The sequence below is a fragment of the Oncorhynchus nerka genome, linkage group LG19 (assembly GCF_034236695.1).
Source record: "Oncorhynchus nerka isolate Pitt River linkage group LG19, Oner_Uvic_2.0, whole genome shotgun sequence".
NCBI lineage: Eukaryota > Metazoa > Chordata > Actinopteri > Salmoniformes > Salmonidae > Oncorhynchus > Oncorhynchus nerka.
In genome coordinates this window covers 10,925,080-10,945,238 of record NC_088414.1, presented here as the reverse complement: position 1 = coordinate 10,945,238, position 20,159 = coordinate 10,925,080, and positions in this window count along the sequence as shown.

Sequence of the window (20,159 nt, the reverse complement as noted above, 5' to 3'; positions counted from 1 at the left end):
ATTGGGGATGTGGCTTTCAGTTAGTTATTTTTGGCCACCCATCCCATGAGAGTCAATGTCATTCCAGTTCATCCGAATGTCATTCCAGTGCACTGCTTGCTATGAATACAATCTGATGGTTTTTGCATGCTTAGGTAAAAATAATAATGTCCCGTTTGGAACACTGACAAGTAGAGAGCATAAAAGAAGTATTACAATAAAACACTTTTTTTGTTATTGCTCAATCTGATTGGGTGGACCTCGCTCCCCAGTGGGTGGGCCCGGGACCCAGACCAACCCGGCCTACACAGCTGACACACACACATACACACCAGGACACATAAGGACGTTACCAACTGTAGCAGGCTCGGTCCAGTCCAGCCCCAATCCTCTCCCCAGACCCTAACCTGGCCTTGTCAAGTCACACCAGTCCTCTCCCTCTATAGCACAGTAAATACTGTGAGACCCTTGTTCTCAGCCCTGACCATGCCACTGATCTCAGGCCTGTCTAAGTCACTGTAACCCCAACACACAGATACTGTACATACGCTCAAGCACACGCAGGAGCACACAAGGACATCAAGTCATGACCACTACTGCTTAGTATGCACATTTTTTTCAGGCCTGCCAAGCTGTGTGTGTGTGCCTTCTGTCTTCTGGCCTAGCCCTGTGTGGTCAGGCTGACCTCAGAAGAGCAGTGAAAAATGTGTTTGTATATGTATGTGTGTGTGTATGTGTTTGTATGTGGCTTTATATGAGGCTGTTTTATTGGGCGTCGCCCGGGACGACCTCGGAACACAGAGGGTGACATGACATGAGGAACCAAAATGGTTGCCGAGAGAGAAAGAGGAGGGCAGAGGTAGAAAGGGGGGATGGGGGGGAGGGAAGCAAAGAGAGGAGGGTGGAGAAGGAGAGGGAGGAGGATGGGGAGACTCCCAAACCCTCGAAACCACAGTTCTTATGTGAGGCACATAACATCCTAGAACAGGATTTAAAATATGAAACATTCCCACGAATCAACAGGAACATCCTGGAAGGAGCCTTCTTAAAGACATTCATGGTCTGTCGAAACGCGTCACTACGTCTGTGTGTCGAAGGAGAGGACACTTGGTGCATTTAGCCACCTCCTCCAGTAGTCCTAGATTCGCTCCACAGGCAGGGTGAGCCAAGATGGGCATGAGTGATGACCATGCCTGCCTCTCTGTGTATGGTCAGGTCCCCACCTCTTCACTCTCACTTAAATAGGCACAGAATCAGCTAACATTAACTAAACCATACACACAGCTCAAGAAGTGAAATAAACACACAACCCTCAAGCAGTCAAACCCTAACCTCTCATTACACGCACCCACTCGATCACCTCATCTTATCTTTATCAGCTATCCTCTCCACATCTCTGCCTTCTCTTTCTCTCCTTCCCTCTCTTCTGTCTGTCTTCAGTGACAGTATGCCAGCTCAACTAAGGACCTGGTCCTTAGATGAGCTCATCTAAGGACCAGCTGCTGGAGGGAAAATGGTTGCTGTTGCTGAGTCACCAACTGCCCACAGGGCACACACTGGTTGAATCAATGTTGTTTCAACGTAATGTGTCAACGTATTGTGACGTGGAATCAACGTGGAAAATACATTTGATTTTTTTTAAAGTAATCAACCAGTACTGTTTTCATCTCATCTTATTAACAACCGTTTGTAAACACTGCAATTAGGGTAAAACTTCAACTTAAATACGTTGACTTAACCTGACTAGCAAGTTGTTACATCATTCTAGTTTCAACATAATCATCAGATCTATGTATACGTTGAAATTGCGTTATTTTTCATATATTTAACCAGGCAAGTCAGTTAAGAACAAATTCTTATTTTCAATGACAGTCTAGGAAGTGGGTTAACTGCCTGTTCAGGGGCAGAACGACAGATTTTTTATTGCATTTTTAGATGTGATTAAACATATTTCAGTTGACCTTGTTCCAATGTTGATAGTAAAAATGGCATGTTTGAATAAACATTATTGTTTCACCATCATGCTATGAACCCTTAATAAAGAGGTACATTGAAATAAAATGTGAAGCCAAAAAGTCCAACTATTCCTGCCTGAACAGTGACCCCTACTGGTATATGAGGGGTAATGCACTTCAGTGAGGACGAGTCTATCATCTAGATGCTTTCCTCTATGTGCCCTGTTTCGCGTTGGAAACAAGACGTGCTCGTTTCAGCTGAGTTACCATGTCAACACATTCACATTGATCAGCATCCATGCTCATTTGCGTAGAGTACCTAAATCACATTGAACAGTTGAAAGTGACTCCAAGCAGCATGTGAAAGTAAATTCGGAGGGAGGTTGGCTCTGATTTGTCCAACAAAGGACACCATCATGTGGCTAGGTATATTATCATTCCTCCATGGTTGATTGGATCTTTGGAAGAATAGAAGTACACTGCCTGACCTAAACTATGTGGATACGTGCTCGTCAAACATCTCATTCCAAAATCATGGGCATTAACATGGAGTTGGTCCCCCCCCCCCCCCCCCTTTGCTACAATAACAGCCTCCACTCTTCTGGGAAGGCTTTCTACTAGTTAATGAATTGACTTGTTGGAAAGGTTGCATCCTCTGACGGTGCCACGTTGAAAGTCTCTGAGCTCTTCAGTAAGGCCATTCTATCGCCAGTGTTTGTCTATGGAGATTGCATGGTTGTGTGCTCAATTTTATCCACCTGTCAGCAACGGGTGTGGCTGAAATTGCCGATTCCACTAATTTGAAGGGTGGTCCACATACTTTTATATATATAGGGTAGTTACCATTAGCCCTATAAATAGGATGCCAAATTAATGATATTAACAATACACTTTTACCTTTGGATACATTTCGACCTCAGTGTATTAAGTTTAAGTTTTACCCTAATTGTAATGTTTACAATGCTGGTTGAAATGAGATGAAAACAATACTGGTTGATGACTTTTTTCAAATCCAGTTTATGTTCCATGTTGACAAATTATGTTAAAACAATTCAACCAGTGTGTGCACACTGGGTGTGTTCAGACTGGCACGCTGACCTGTGAGTGTGTGTGTATGTGTGTGTATATATGTGTACATGTGAGTGTGTGCACGCGGATGTGTGCATGTGTTTGCGTGAGCATGCACGGGTGTGTGTGTGTGTGTGTTTATGTCAGTCCATGTGTGTGTGAGTGAGTGTGAACTTGTTCGTCTTCTTTGAGCTTTACAGCTATGTCTGAGCTTAGCGGAGAGAGGAGAGTGTCTTTAGGAAGGAAGTGAGTTCTGGGCTGACTGAAGGGACATTCTCTGTTCTCCAATTAAAACTGCCTGGCCGTGTAAACGCCACGTTCCAGAGCTGGTGGTCTGTCAGTCTCTCTGAAAAGGAAGGACTGGGGCCAAGACTATATTCATGCTCTTCAACCTGTTGAATAAGTATGCTTTAGAAATAAGAAATAATTGCTTCCAAAGATAGATCAAGACCTTGCTCATGCCTGCCTGCACCATAAGTGTATGTGTGTTGTCCTCCCATAAGCCCAGGAGGGGAAGAGGCCTTGTGGAGTTTAGGAATGGAAACCTCTTAGATGTTAAATCTCCTAGGGGGACGTTGAGCGGTTCTGGATCGGTTCAGACTGACATGTTGGTGTACAAAGCGCTCTGTGAACGTCGTAGGGTCCTGTGCCTTATAGTCCCAGAAAGCCCCACCTGTCTGCTCTGCACTACCACTCTCTCAACGGAGCTGACTTGAAGTGTTAGGTTACCCCACGTTTATGTAGGGAGGGACGTGACATAGGGTGTGACATGACATTTCTGGCATATCCAGACAAAAGAATTGATTTGCACTTCCGCAGAGCGACAGAGACGGCATGTTGAAAGGTGACAGTCTAGCGAATCACACGGTTGTGGTTTCAACTCGCTGTGATATTCTCAGCCGGATTTACAGCTCTCAACAGGAAAAATGACTAAATCATTTAATAGAATTGAAACAAGACCACTTTCTCTTGGTCATAGAGGGACTAAATCACGCCGTGCTTAAAGCTGAAGTTGTCTGCATACGTTCGAATGGTGTCTCTGCGCCATTCAGTGGACGTTTAGGAGAAAATTCTTTGTTATATGAAATTGTCACTAAGTATGATCATAGTTATTCTACAGTTATAAGACAGGTGACATCGTATAGTAAGTCCTTTATAATTTGATTGGTACTATATTTAGAAAGCATTCCAGTCATTTCAAGCCCTATTGACCCACTTTCATTGAATAGGAATAAAAACATACGGTATGATTTTTCATATTTTCATCAAATTTGTGCTATGTACTTGAGCTTGTGTCCTCAGAAGTGAGTACACCTCAGAAATGTATAGCCATTTTTTCCCCCCAGAAAGGTGAGTTCCAGACCTTTCTAAAACTATACAACATTACCAGTTATGGTTTATGGCCATCTCATGAAAACAAATTATGCTTGGTATGTCTATTTAGGCGGAAATAAAACGGTTGCCCTATCATTCAAGAGGATTTACACTGAGGACTTTAGCCCACACCACAACAGGCACACCCTCTCTCGCGTTCTCTCTCTCTCTCACACACACACACACACACACACACACACACACACACACACACACACACACACACACACACACACACACACACACACACACACACACACACACACACCACGCCATTACCCACGATGCATACCAGGGGTTACCCAGCAATCCCTCCGTGAATGGCCTTGCTGACCCTCAGTTCTGCTTTGTTGGGAGAGGAGGGGCACATACGAACACTCGCGCAAATTATGGCCACACACAGAGCTGGATCATCTGGTCATCAAGCTTCTCCACCATACACAAGGCTGCACTATAAATACAATGCATTACCATGCATATTATACACACCCTTTTGCACACACATGTGCAGTGAGCACACACACACACACAAGTGCTCACACACGCCGTCCAAGCCCGCACACACACAATCTAGCCCAGTATCAAGACTCTAAACGACTCTGTCGTTATTTTAGAGTTCACTGGGTCTGACAATTTGAAACTCACCAAAAGAACAGTTACACAGCCCACATTTATGACCCACCGAGAGAGAGAGAGAGAGAGAGAGACAGAGAGAGAGAGAGAGAGAGAGAGAGACAGAGAGAGAGAGAGAGAGAGAGAGAGAGAGAGAGAGAGAGAGAGAGAGAGACAGAGAGAGAGAGAGAGAGAGACAGAGAGAGACAGAGACAGAGACAGAGAGCGAGAGAGAGAGAGAGACAGAGAGCGAGAGAGGGAGAGAGAGAGAGAGACAGAGACAGAGACAGAGACAGAGACAGATACAGAGACAGAGAGAGTGAGAGAGAGAGACAGAGACAGAGAGAGAGAGAGAGAGATAGAGAGAGACAGAAAGAGACAGAGACAGAGACAGAGAGAGAGAGAGAGAGGGAGAGAAACTTTGTGTCTCTGACCCAAAAATAGATATTAAGTTGTTTTGGTATGTCTGGCTTTGTGTAAACGAGTGGGAGCCGTTTTCACTTGTACTGAAAGATAGGGAGAAAACAAATAGTAAGAGTTGATGCTCAGTAATAACATGAGAGTTCTTGCTGAAGTAAACACTCATGAACAGTCATTCTACCTGTGATGTGTACCTCATCGCCCTCTCTGATTGGACCACTGTCCACACCCCCCCCCACACCTCTCCCGTGGTCCCGCCCCCGCCCCCACAACCTCAAACATCCAAACAAGGCCCCCTACCCACATCCCCATTTAACCACCTTCTTCGACACGCACGCATGCACACACGCTTCCCCATCAGACACAGCTTGTTAGTGAAAGCCACATCCATCCAATCAGCCCTGTGGTTTGTCTAAAGAAACAAGGAAAAGGAGATTGACAGCTGACTGTTTATCACCATTATTTTGTCTGCAAGGATTTTTTTTAAAGCCACGCTCATTGAGTTTTTTTAAAGAGAGGAGGCTTCTCTGTCCTGGGACCCCGATGGTGGAACAAGCTTCCTCCTAAAGTCAGGACAGCGGAGTCCCTGTCTATCTTCTGAAAACGTCTGAAACCCGACCTCTTCAAAGAGTATCTTAAATAAATCCTGGCAACGTGCAGTAGTCTCACCTAGCCATCTTAAGATGAAGGGACCAACTGTTAAGTGACCGCTAAGTGACTAAAAGGTTGGATGTAAATGTGATGGATCGTCTTTCATTCTTTCCAATGAATTTATACCTGGAAAACAGGGTCTGCAGACCAAGCTAATGAATGACCTTGATTGATCGATTATACAAAAAAGTCCGTAAAATTCCAAAAGGAAAACCCACAGTAATCACCCAGGGAAAATCACTGCACTCTTTTCAACAACTTCTGAAGGAATCCTGTATGATATCCTGTATGATATATATATATATATCAGTATGTATATATATCAGTATATATATATGGGCAGGCATCTGACATGTGCTTAGGCTTAGCACTTGATACCAAGCCTGGCCACTGGTACTGAGACACCACTGCCCTCATCTGGATATAGAGGGAATTACAGCCAGAACCAGTAGTAGGAAACTGTTTCTCAAATCCAATCTTATTTGTCACATGTTTTGTAAACAACAGGTGTAGGATAACAGTGAAATGCTTACACTTACGGACCCTTCCCAACAATGCAGACCGGAAAAATTAAAAATGATTATAATACGAGGAATAAACACACAATGAGTAACGATCATTTGGCTATACTTTACATACAGGGTACCAGTACCGAGTCGATGTGCAGGGGTACGAGGTAATTGAGCTAGATATATAGGTAGGGGTAAATTGACTAGAAAACAGGACAGATGATAAACAGTAACAGCAACGTATGTGATGAGTCGAAAGAGGATCAATTCAGATTGTCCGGGTAGCTACTTGGTTAACAATTTAACAGTCTTATGGCTTGGGAGGGTAGAAGCTGATCAGGGTCCTGTTGGTTTCAGACGGTGCATCGGTACCGCTTGCCGTGCGGTAGCAGAGAGAACAGTCTATGACTTGGGTGGCTGGAGTCGTTGACAATTTTTCGGGCCTTCATCTGACACCGCCTGGTATAAAGATCATGGATGACAGGGAGTTCGGCCCCAGTGGTGTACTGGGCTGTAGGCACTGCTCACTGTAGAGACTTGCGGTCGGATGCCAAGCAACTGCCAGAGCAAGCAATGATGCAGCCAGTCAAGATGCTCTCAACGGTGCAGCTGTAGAACTATTAGAGGATCTGAGGGCCCCATGCCAAGTCTTTTCAGCCTCCTGAGGGGGAAGAGACATTGTCATACCTTCTTCACGACTGTGTTGGTGTGTGTGGACCATGTTAATTCCTTAGTGATGTGCCAGATTTCAAACCAAAACCCTCACAGTGTGGTACATTCCTGTTTGCGGATCACTAAGGAGGGGCCTTTGACATAATAACACAACTACCCTGAACTGAAATATAAACGCAACCTGTAAAATGTTGGTCCCATTGTTTCATGAGCTGAAATAAAAGATCCCAGAAATGTTGCATACTCTCAAAAACGTATTTCTCGCTAATTTTGTGCACAAACTTGTTTACATCGCTCTGTGTGCCCATTTCTCCTTTGCCAAGATAATCCATCCACCTGACAGGTGTTGCATATCAAGAAGCTGATTAAACAGCATGACCATTACACAGGTGCACCTTGTGCCGGGGACAATAAGAGGCCGTTTAAAATGTGCAGTTTTCACACAACACAATGCCACAAATGTCTCAAGTTTTGAGGGAGTGTGCAATTGGCATGCTGACTGCAGGAATGTCCACCAGAGCTGTTGTCAGAGAATTCAATGTTTATTTCTCTACCATAATGCCGTTTTAGAGAATTTGGCAGTACATCTAACCATCCTCACAACCGCAGACCACGTGTATGGTGTCGTATGGACAAGCGGTTTGATGATGTCAACGTTGTGAACAGAGTGCCCCATGGTGGCAGTGGGGTTATAATATGGGCAGGCATAAGCGCCGGACAAAGAAAATGGCATTTTATCGATGGCAATTTGAATGCAGAGAACCGAGTAGATCCTAATGAATTGATTTCAAACTAACTCAGTAGAACCGTTCAAATTGTATTTAGATGTGTTCAGTATAGATAAAAACAGGCTAGAGACTTACTGTAAAGAACTACATGATAAAATAGTAATTATCCAGTGATGAGATAATTAGATACAGTGTAGCAGCACCATGTGATGGGAATCCAACACCAGCCATGACATGGAGAACATGGCCCGTGTAGACCAGTGTACATTGCCACGAGCAGCAGAATGAACCGCAGATAAGAACAAGGCAAGACGGTGCACTCACAGAGTATCTGCGCATGTGAACGGGTGCATTTCATGTTGCATCGACGTGAGAGCTGCGGGACCAAAACAGCAAAGAAGTTTAGCCTCTTGCCTCATATTCTTAGTTGTAGCGGAAGTCGGCCCTCCTCGGTTGCTTACTTTGTGCACCGCCGAATCTACTTTTAAAAATACATCTAGCATTTTAAATACACGTGGGACCTTTTTTCAACATTACAAACGTGTGTACAGTAGATCCTAGATCTGGTACATTCCTGTGTGTCCGAGACCAACTCATGTCACATTCTCTGCTCATCAACCGCTGCTCTCAGACCAGGGAAGAGCACTTTTTGATAGTCCTGTCTGGTCCAGTGATGGTGGGTTTGTGCCCATAAGCGACTTTGTAGCTGGTGATGTCTGGTGAGGACCTGCCTTACAACAGGCCTACAAGCCCTCCGTCCAGCCTCTCCCAGCCTATTGCGGACAGTCTGAGCACTGATGGAGGGATTGTGCGTTCCTGGTGTAAGTCGGGCAGTTGTTGTTGCCATCCTGTACCTGTCCCGCAGGTGTGATGTTCGAATGTACCAATCCTGTGCAGGTGTTGTTACACGTGGTCCGCCACTGCGAGGACGATCATCTGTCCATCCTGTCTCCCTGTAGCGCTGTCTTAGGCATCTCACAGTACGGACATTGCAATTTATTGCCCTGGCCACATCTGGAGTCCTCATGCCTCCTACAGCATGCCTCAGGCACGTTCACGCAGATGAGTATCTTTCTTTTGGTGTTTTTCAGAGTCAGTAGAAAGGCCTCTTTAGTGTCCTAAGTTTTCATAACTGTGACCTTTAATTGCCTACCGTCTGTAAGCTGTTAGTGACTCAACGACCGTTCCACAGGTGCATGTTCATTAATTGTTTATGGTTCATTGAACAAGCATGGGAAACAGTGTTTAAACTCTTTACAATGAAGATCTGTGAAATGATTTTGATTTTTATGAATTATCTTTGAAAGACAGGGTCCTGAAAAAGGGACGTTTCTTTTTTGCTGAGTTTCTAACTCTGGCAGGATACAAAGGGCGGAAATGTTGGATGTCTACCCTTACTAAGGATATAAACTTCGCGATGACGTAGTGTCCCCATGAGTGACAGAACACTTTGCCAAACATGGCGCAATGCTCCTATTTTTTTGCTGGCTCGCCCCACCACCACAGAAAGAACTGAGCTGGGCTGAAACACCTGCATTTTGGAGCTACCTTACTCAAGGAAACAAAAATGAGACCATGTGTTTATGATATATATATTTTTTACATTGTTTGCAAGTATTAATGTGACAAGTATTAATGCGTGACAAGTATTAATGCCAAAATAACATATGTGACAAGTATTAATGCCAAAATAACATGCAAAACAGGCAAGTCCCTGCCTGTAAAAATGTGGGGCTCGGATTTAGCTTATTCAGAATTAATTCATAATTAACGTTTGGTTCATGCATGTGACCGACCAATACCTCACGAGGCTTCTTCTCTCCAAGCTGAGACCTTGAAACTGAGATATCCCTTTGTTCTGGGCGTGCTGCCAAATTGCTTAGACTGATAGTGAAGATTCCTCCCAGGCACGATCAATCAGTCACTTGCATGAACCCAGTCAAATTGGTTATTAGAAAAGCACAAACATAAAATGTTCCTTCACTAGGTGTTGCAATAATGTCAGCCAATCAGCGATCAATGAGTAAATGTTGTCCAATTGCAATGGAGGCAGTAACTCACATGGACTTACCGAGATGGCATTGGTCATCATTTGTTCCACTTCTTTCCTCACTTAAAGTTCTACACCACCCCTACTATCAAACGTAGTGCCTCATCAGCCAGGGGCAGGTAAGGGAAAGTAGAAGTCATCCCACATCAATAATAACCTCATCAGCCAGGGGCAGGTAAGGGAAAGTAGAAGTCATCCCTCACCAGGGGCAATAATATCCCACCAATCATCAGCCAGGGGCAGGTAAGGGAAAGTAGAAGTCATCCCACGTCAATAATAACCTCATCAGCCAGGGGCAGGTAAGGGAAAGTAGAAGTCATCCCACGTCAATAATAACCTCATCAGCCAGGGGCAGGTAAGGGAAAGTAGAAGTCATCCCACGTCAATAATAACCTCATCAGCCAGGGGCAGGTAAGGGAAAGTAGAAGTCATCCCACGTCAATAATAACCTCATCAGCCAGGGGCAGGTAAGGGAAAGTAGAAGTCATCCCACGTCAATAATAACCTCATCAGCCAGGGGCAGGTAAGGAAAGTAGAAGTCATCCCACGTCAATAATAACCTCATCGGCCAGGGGCAGGTAAGGGAAAGTAGAAGTCATCCCACGTCAATAATAACCTCATCGGCCAGGGGCAGGTAAGGAAAGTAGAAGACATCCCACGTCAATAATAACCTCATCGGCCAGGGGCAGGTAAGGGAAAGTAGAAGTCATCCCACGTCAATAATAACCTCATCGGCCAGGGGCAGGTAAGGGAAAGTAGAAGTCATCCCACGTCAATAATAACCTCATCGGCCAGGGGCAGGTAAGGGAAAGTAGAAGACATCCCACGTCAATAATAACCTCATCAGCCGGGGGGCAGGTAAGGGAAAGTAGAAGTCATCCCACGTCAATAATAACCTCATCAGCCAGGGGCAGGTAAGGGAAAGTAGAAGTCATCCCACGTCAATAATAACCTCATCAGCCAGGGGCAGGTAAGGGAAAGTAGAAGACATCCCACGTCAATAATAACCTCATCAGCCGGGGGGCAGGTAAGGGAAAGTAGAAGTCATCCCACGTCAATAATAACCTCATCAGCCAGGGGCAGGTAAGGGAAAGTAGAAGTCATCCCACGTCAATAATAACCTCATCAGCCAGGGGCAGGTAAGGGAAAGGTAGAACTCATCCCACGTCAATAATAACCTCATCAGCCAGCGGCAGGTAAGGGAAAGTAGAAGTCATCCCACGTCAATAATAACCTCATCAGCCAGGGGTAGGTAAGGGAAAGTAGAAGTCATCCCACGTCAATAATAACCTCATCAGCCAGGGGCAGGTAAGGGAAAGTAGAAGTCATCCCACGTCAATAATAACCTCATCCGCCAGGGGCAGGTAAGGGAAAGTAGAAGTCAACCCACGTCAATAATAACCTCATCAGCCAGGGGCAGGTAAGGGAAAGTAGAAGTCATCCCACGTCAATAATAACCTCATCAGCCAGGGGCAGGTAAGGGAAAGTAGAAGTCATCCCACGTCAATAATAACCTCATCAGCCAGGGGCAGGTAAGGGAAAGTAGAAGTCATCCCACGTCAATAATAACCTCATCGGCCAGGGGCAGGTAAGGGAAAGTAGAAGTCATCCCACGTCAATAATAACCTCATCGGCCAGGGGCAGGTAAGGGAAAGTAGAAGTCATCCCACGTCAATAATAACCTCATCGGCCAGGGGCAGGTAAGGGAAAGTAGAAGTCATCCCACGTCAATAATAACCTCATCGGCCAGGGGCAGGTAAGGGAAAGTAGAAGTCATCCCACGTCAATAATAACCTCATCGGCCAGGGGCAGGTAAGGGAAAGTAGAAGTCATCCCACGTCAATAATAACCTCATCGGCCAGGGGCAGGTAAGGGAAAGTAGAAGTCATCCCACGTCAATAATAACCTCATCGGCCAGGGGCAGGTAAGGGAAAGTAGAAGTCATCCCACGTCAATAATAACCTCATCGGCCAGGGGCAGGTAAGGGAAAGTAGAAGTCATCCCACGTCAATAATAACCTCATCGGCCAGGGGCAGGTAAGGGAAAGTAGAAGTCATCCCACGTCAATAATAACCTCATCGGCCAGGGGCAGGTAAGGGAAAGTAGAAGTCATCCCACGTCAATAATAACCTCATCGGCCAGGGGCAGGTAAGGGAAAGTAGAAGTCATCCCACGTCAATAATAACCTCATCGGCCAGGGGCAGGTAAGGGAAAGTAGAAGTCATCCCACGTCAATAATAACCTCATCGGCCAGGGGCAGGTAAGGGAAAGTAGAAGTCATCCCACGTCAATAATAACCTCATCGGCCAGGGGCAGGTAAGGGAAAGTAGAAGTCATCCCACGTCAATAATAACCTCATCGGCCAGGGGCAGGTAAGGGAAAGTAGAAGTCATCCCACGTCAATAATAACCTCATCGGCCAGGGGCAGGTAAGGGAAAGTAGAAGTCATCCCACGTCAATAATAACCTCATCGGCCAGGGGCAGGTAAGGGAAAGTAGAAGTCATCCCACGTCAATAATAACCTCATCGGCCAGGGGCAGGTAAGGGAAAGTAGAAGTCATCCCACGTCAATAATAACCTCATCGGCCAGGGGCAGGTAAGGGAAAGTAGAAGTCATCCCACGTCAATAATAACCTCATCGGCCAGGGGCAGGTAAGGGAAAGTAGAAGTCATCCCACGTCAATAATAACCTCATCGGCCAGGGGCAGGTAAGGGAAAGTAGAAGTCATCCCACGTCAATAATAACCTCATCGGCCAGGGGCAGGTAAGGGAAAGTAGAAGTCATCCCACGTCAATAATAACCTCATCGGCCAGGGGCAGGTAAGGGAAAGTAGAAGTCATCCCACGTCAATAATAACCTCATCGGCCAGGGGCAGGTAAGGGAAAGTAGAAGTCATCCCACGTCAATAATAACCTCATCGGCCAGGGGCAGGTAAGGGAAAGTAGAAGTCATCCCACGTCAATAATAACCTCATCGGCCAGGGGCAGGTAAGGGAAAGTAGAAGTCATCCCACGTCAATAATAACCTCATCGGCCAGGGGCAGGTAAGGGAAAGTAGAAGTCATCCCACGTCAATAATAACCTCATCGGCCAGGGACATGTAAGGGAAAGTAGAAGTCATCCCACGTCAATAATAACCTCATCAGCCAGGGGCAGGTAAGGGAAAGTAGAAGTCATCCCACGTCAATAATAACCTCATCAGCCAGGGGCAGGTAAGGGAAAGTAGAAGTCATCCCACGTCAATAATAACCTCATCAGCCAGGGGCAGGTAAGGGAAAGTAGAAGTCATCCCACGTCAATAATAACCTCATCGGCCAGGGGCAGGTAAGGGAAAGTAGAAGTCATCCCACGTCAATAATAACCTCATCGGCCAGGGGCAGGTAAGGGAAAGTAGAAGTCATCCCACGTCAATAATAACCTCATCGCCAGGGGCAGGTAAGGGAAAGTAGAAGTCATCCCACGTCAATAATAACCTCATCGGCCAGGGGCAGGTAAGGGAAAGTAGAAGTCATCCCACGTCAATAATAACCTCATCGGCCAGGGGCAGGTAAGGGAAAGTAGAAGTCATCCCACGTCAATAATAACCTCATCGGCCAGGGGCAGGTAAGGGAAAGTAGAAGTCATCCCACGTCAATAATAACCTCATCGGCCAGGGGCAGGTAAGGGAAAGTAGAAGTCATCCCACGTCAATAATAACCTCATCGGCCAGGGGCAGGTAAGGGAAAGTAGAAGTCATCCCACGTCAATAATAACCTCATCGGCCAGGGGCAGGTAAGGGAAAGTAGAAGTCATCCCACGTCAATAATAACCTCATCGGCCAGGGGCAGGTAAGGGAAAGTAGAAGTCATCCCACGTCAATAATAACCTCATCGGCCAGGGGCAGGTAAGGGAAAGTAGAAGTCATCCCACGTCAATAATAACCTCATCGGCCAGGGGCAGGTAAGGGAAAGTAGAAGTCATCCCACGTCAATAATAACCTCATCGGCCAGGGGCAGGTAAGGGAAAGTAGAAGTCATCCCACGTCAATAATAACCTCATCAGCCAGGGGCAGGTAAGGGAAAGTAGAAGTCATCCCACGTCAATAATAACCTCATCAGCCAGGGGCAGGTAAGGGAAAGTAGAAGTCATCCCACGTCAATAATAACCTCATCAGCCAGGGGCAGGTAAGGAAAGTAGAAGTCATCCCACGTCAATAATAACCTCATCAGCCAGGGGCAGGTAAGGGAAAGTAGAACTCATCCCACGTCAATAATAACCTCATCAGCCAGGGGCAGGTAAGGGAAAGTAGAAGTCATCCCACGTCAATAATAACCTCATCAGCCAGGGGCAGGTAAGGGAAAGTAGAAGTCATCCCACGTCAATAATAACCTCATCAGCCAGGGGCAGGTAAGGGAAAGTAGAAGTCATCCCACGTCAATAATAACCTCATCCGCCAGGGGCAGGTAAGGGAAAGTAGAAGTCAAACCACGTCAATAATAACCTCATCAGCCAGGGGCAGGTAAGGGAAAGTAGAAGTCATCCCACGTCAATAATAACCTTATCAGCCAGGGGCAGGTAAGGGAAAGTAGAAGACATCCCACGTCAATAATAACCTCATCAGCCAGGGGCAGGTAAGGGAAAGTAGAAGTCATCCCACGTCAATAATAACCTCATCAGCCAGGGGCAGGTAAGGGAAAGTAGAAGTCATCCCACGTCAATAATAACCTCATCGGCCAGGGGCAGGTAAGGGAAAGTAGAAGTCATCCCACGTCAATAATAACCTCATCGGCCAGGGGCAGGTAAGGGAAAGTAGAAGTCATCCCACGTCAATAATAACCTCATCGGCCATCGGTAAGGGAAAGTAGAAGTCCAGGGGGCAGGTAAGGGAAAGTAGAAGTCATCCCACGTCAATAATAACCTCATCGGCCAGGGGCAGGTAAGGGAAAGTAGAAGTCATCCCACGTCAATAATAACCTCATCGGCCAGGGGCAGGTAAGGGAAAGTAGAAGTCATCCCACGTCAATAATAACCTCATCGGCCAGGGGCAGGTAAGGAAAGTAGAAGTCATCCCACGTCAATAATAACCTCATCGGCCAGGGGCAGGTAAGGGAAAGTAGAAGTCATCCCACGTCAATAATAACCTCATCGGCCAGGGGCAGGTAAGGGAAAGTAGAAGTCATCCCACGTCAATAATAACCTCATCGGCCAGGGGCAGGTAAGGGAAAGTAGAAGTCATCCCACGTCAATAATAACCTCATCGGCCAGGGGCAGGTAAAAGTAGAAGTCATCCCACGTCAATAATAACCTCATCGGCCAGGGGCAGGTAAGGGAAAGTAGAAGTCATCCCACGTCAATAATAACCTCATCGGCCAGGGGCAGGTAAGGGAAAGTAGAAGTCATCCCACGTCAATAATAACCTCATCGGCCAGGGGCAGGTAAGGGAAAGTAGAAGTCATCCCACGTCAATAATAACCTCATCGGCCAGGGGCAGGTAAGGGAAAGTAGAAGTCATCCCACGTCAATAATAACCTCATCGGCCAGGGGCAGGTAAGGGAAAGTAGAAGTCATCCCACGTCAATAATAACCTCATCGGCCAGGGGCAGGTAAGGGAAAGTAGAAGTCATCCCACGTCAATAATAACCTCATCGGCCAGGGGCAGGTAAGGGAAAGTAGAAGTCATCCCACGTCAATAATAACCTCATCGGCCAGGGGCAGGTAAGGAAAGTAGAAGTCATCCCACGTCAATAATAACCTCATCGGCCAGGGGCAGGTAAGGGAAAGTAGAAGTCATCCCACGTCAATAATAACCTCATCGGCCAGGGGCAGGTAAGGGAAAGTAGAAGTCATCCCACGTCAATAATAACCTCATCGGCCAGGGGCAGGTAAGGGAAAGTAGAAGTCATCCCACGTCAATAATAACCTCATCGGCCAGGGGCAGGTAAGGGAAAGTAGAAGTCATCCCACGTCAATAATAACCTCATCGGCCAGGGGCAGGTAAGGGAAAGTAGAAGTCATCCCACGTCAATAATAACCTCATCAGGGGCAGCCAGGGGGCAGGTAAGGGAAAGTAGAAGTCATCCCACGTCAATAATAACCTCATCAGCCAGGGGCAGGTAAGGGAAAGTAGAAGTCATCCCACGTCAATAATAACCTCATCAGCCAGGGGCAGGTAAGGGAAAGTAGAAGTCATCCCACGTCAATAATAACCTCATCAGCCAGGGGCAGGTAAGGGAAAGTAAAGTCATCCCACGTCAATAATAACCTCATCAGCCAGGGGCAGGTAAGGGAAAGTAGAAGTCATCCCACGTCAATAATAACCTCATCAGCCAGGGGCAGGTAAGGGAAAGTAGAAGTCATCCCACGTCAATAATAACCTCATCAGCCAGGGGCAGGTAAGGGAAAGTAGAAGTCATCCCACGTCAATAATAACCTCATCAGCCAGGGGCAGGTAAGGAAAGTAGAAGTCATCCCACGTCAATAATAACCTCATCAGCCAGGGGTAGGTAAGGGAAAGTAGAAGTCATCCCACGTCAATAATAACCTCATCAGCCAGGGGCAGGTAAGGGAAAGTAGAAGTCATCCCACGTCAATAATAACCTCATCAGCCAGGGGCAGGTAAGGGAAAGTAGAAGTCATCCCACGTCAATAATAACCTCATCAGCCAGGGGCAGGTAAGGGAAAGTAGAAGTCATCCCACGTCAATAATAACCTCATCAGCCAGGGGCAGGTAAGGGAAAGTAGAAGTCATCCCACGTCAATAATAACCTCATCAGCCAGGGGCAGGTAAGGGAAAGTAGAAGTCATCCCACGTCAATAATAACCTCATCAGCCAGGGGCAGGTAAGGGAAAGTAGAAGTCATCCCACGTCAATAATAACCTCATCAGCCAGGGGCAGGTAAGGGAAAGTAGAAGTCATCCCACGTCAATAATAACCTCATCAGCCAGGGGCAGGTAAGGGAAAGTAGAAGTCATCCCACGTCAATAATAACCTCATCGGCCAGGGGCAGGTAAGGGAAAGTAGAAGTCATCCCACGTCAATAATAACCTCATCGGCCAGGGGCAGGTAAGGGAAAGTAGAAGTCATCCCACGTCAATAATAACCTCATCGGCCAGGGGCAGGTAAGGAAAGTAGAAGTCATCCCACGTCAATAATAACCTCATCGGCCAGGGGCAGGTAAGGGAAAGTAGAAGTCATCCCACGTCAATAATAACCTCATCGGCCAGGGGCAGGTAAGGGAAAGTAGAAGTCATCCCACGTCAATAATAACCTCATCGGCCAGGGGCAGGTAAGGGAAAGTAGAAGTCATCCCACGTCAATAATAACCTCATCGGCCAGGGGCAGGTAAGGGAAAGTAGAAGTCATCCCACGTCAATAATAACCTCATCGGCCAGGGGCAGGTAAGGGAAAGTAGAAGTCATCCCACGTCAATAATAACCTCATCGGCCAGGGGCAGGTAAGGAAAGTAGAAGTCATCCCACGTCAATAATAACCTCATCGGCCAGGGGCAGGTAAGGGAAAGTAGAAGTCATCCCACGTCAATAATAACCTCATCGCCAGGGGCAGGTAAGGGAAAGTAGAAGTCATCCCACGTCAATAATAACCTCATCGGCCAGGGGCAGGTAAGGGAAAGTAGAAGTCATCCCACGTCAATAATAACCTCATCGGCCAGGGGCAGGTAAGGGAAAGTAGAAGTCATCCCACGTCAATAATAACCTCATCGGCCAGGGGCAGGTAAGGGAAAGTAGAAGTCATCCCACGTCAATAATAACCTCATCGGCCAGGGGCAGGTAAGGGAAAGTAGAAGTCATCCCACGTCAATAATAACCTCATCGGCCAGGGGCAGGTAAGGGAAAGTAGAAGTCATCCCACGTCAATAATAACCTCATCGGCCAGGGGCAGGTAAGGGAAAGTAGAAGTCATCCCACGTCAATAATAACCTCATCGGCCAGGGGCAGGTAAGGGAAAGTAGAAGTCATCCCACGTCAATAATAACCTCATCGGCCAGGGGCAGGTAAGGGAAAGTAGAAGTCATCCCACGTCAATAATAACCTCATCAGCCAGGGGCAGGTAAGGGAAAGTAGAAGTCATCCCACGTCAATAATAACCTCATCGGCCAGGGGCAGGTAAGGGAAAGTAGAAGTCATCCCACGTCAATAATAACCTCATCAGCCAGGGGCAGGTAAGGGAAAGTAGAAGTCATCCCACGTCAATAATAACCTCATCAGCCAGGGGCAGGTAAGGGAAAGTAGAAGTCATCCCACGTCAATAATAACCTCATCAGCCAGGGGCAGGTAAGGGAAAGTAGAAGTCATCCCACGTCAATAATAACCTCATCAGCCAGGGGCAGGTAAGGGAAAGTAGAAGTCCAGGGGCAGGTAAGGGAAAGTAGAAGTCATCCCACGTCAATAATAACCTCATCAGCCAGGGGCAGGTAAGGGAAAGTAGAAGTCATCCCACGTCAATAATAACCTCATCAGCCAGGGGCAGGTAAGGGAAAGTAGAAGTCATCCCACGTCAATAATAACCTCATCAGCCAGGGGCAGGTAAGGGAAAGTAGAAGTCATCCCACGTCAATAATAACCTCATCAGCCAGGGGCAGGTAAGGAAAGTAGAAGTCATCCCACGTCAATAATAACCTCATCAGCCAGGGGCAGGTAAGGGAAAGTAGAAGTCATCCCACGTCAATAATAACCTCATCGGCCAGGGGCAGGTAAGGGAAAGTAGAAGTCATCCCACGTCAATAATAACCTCATCGGCCAGGGGCAGGTAAGGGAAAGTAGAAGTCATCCCACGTCAATAATAACCTCATCGGCCAGGGGCAGGTAAGGGAAAGTAGAAGTCATCCCACGTCAATAATAACCTCATCGGCCAGGGGCAGGTAAGGGAAAGTAGAAGTCATCCCACGTCAATAATAACCTCATCGGCCAGGGGCAGGTAAGGGAAAGTAGAAGTCATCCCACGTCAATAATAACCTCATCGGCCAGGGGCAGGTAAGGGAAAGTAGAAGTCATCCCACGTCAATAATAACCTCATCGGCCAGGGGCAGGTAAGGGAAAGTAGAAGTCATCCCACGTCAATAATAACCTCATCGGCCAGGGGCAGGTAAGGGAAAGTAGAAGTCATCCCACGTCAATAATAACCTCATCGGCCAGGGGCAGGTAAGGGAAAGTAGAAGTCATCCCACGTCAATAATAACCTCATCGGCCAGGGGCAGGTAAGGGAAAGTAGAAGTCATCCCACGTCAATAATAACCTCATCGGCCAGGGGGAAAGTAGGTAACGAAAGTAGAAGTCATCCCACGTCAATAATAACCTCATCGGCCAGGGGCAGGTAAGGGAAAGTAGAAGTCATCCCACGTCAATAATAACCTCATCGGCCAGGGGCAGGTAAGGGAAAGTAGAAGTCATCCCACGTCAATAATAACCTCATCGGCCAGGGGCAGGTAAGGGAAAGTAGAAGTCATCCCACGTCAATAATAACCTCATCGGCCAGGGGCAGGTAAGGGAAAGTAGAAGTCATCCCACGTCAATAATAACCTCATCGGCCAGGGGCAGGTAAGGGAAAGTAGAAGTCATCCCACGTCAATAATAACCTCATCGGCCAGGGGCAGGTAAGGGAAAGTAGAAGTCATCCCACGTCAATAATAACCTCATCGGCCAGGGGCAGGTAAGGGAAAGTAGAAGTCATCCCACGTCAATAATAACCTCATCGGCCAGGGGCAGGTAAGGGAAAGTAGAAGTCATCCCACGTCAATAATAACCTCATCGGCCAGGGGCAGGTAAGGGAAAGTAGAAGTCATCCCACGTCAATAATAACCTCATCGGCCAGGGGCAGGTAAGGGAAAGTAGAAGTCATCCCACGTCAATAATAACCTCATCGGCCAGGGGCAGGTAAGGGAAAGTAGAAGTCATCCCACGTCAATAATAACCTCATCGGCCAGGGGCAGGTAAGGAAAGTAGAAGTCATCCCACGTCAATAATAACCTCATCGGCCAGGGGCAGGTAAGGGAAAGTAGAAGTCATCCCACGTCAATAATAACCTCATCGGCCAGGGGCAGGTAAGGGAAAGTAGAAGTCATCCCACGTCAATAATAACCTCATCGGCCAGGGGCAGGTAAGGGAAAGTAGAAGTCATCCCACGTCAATAATAACCTCATCGGCC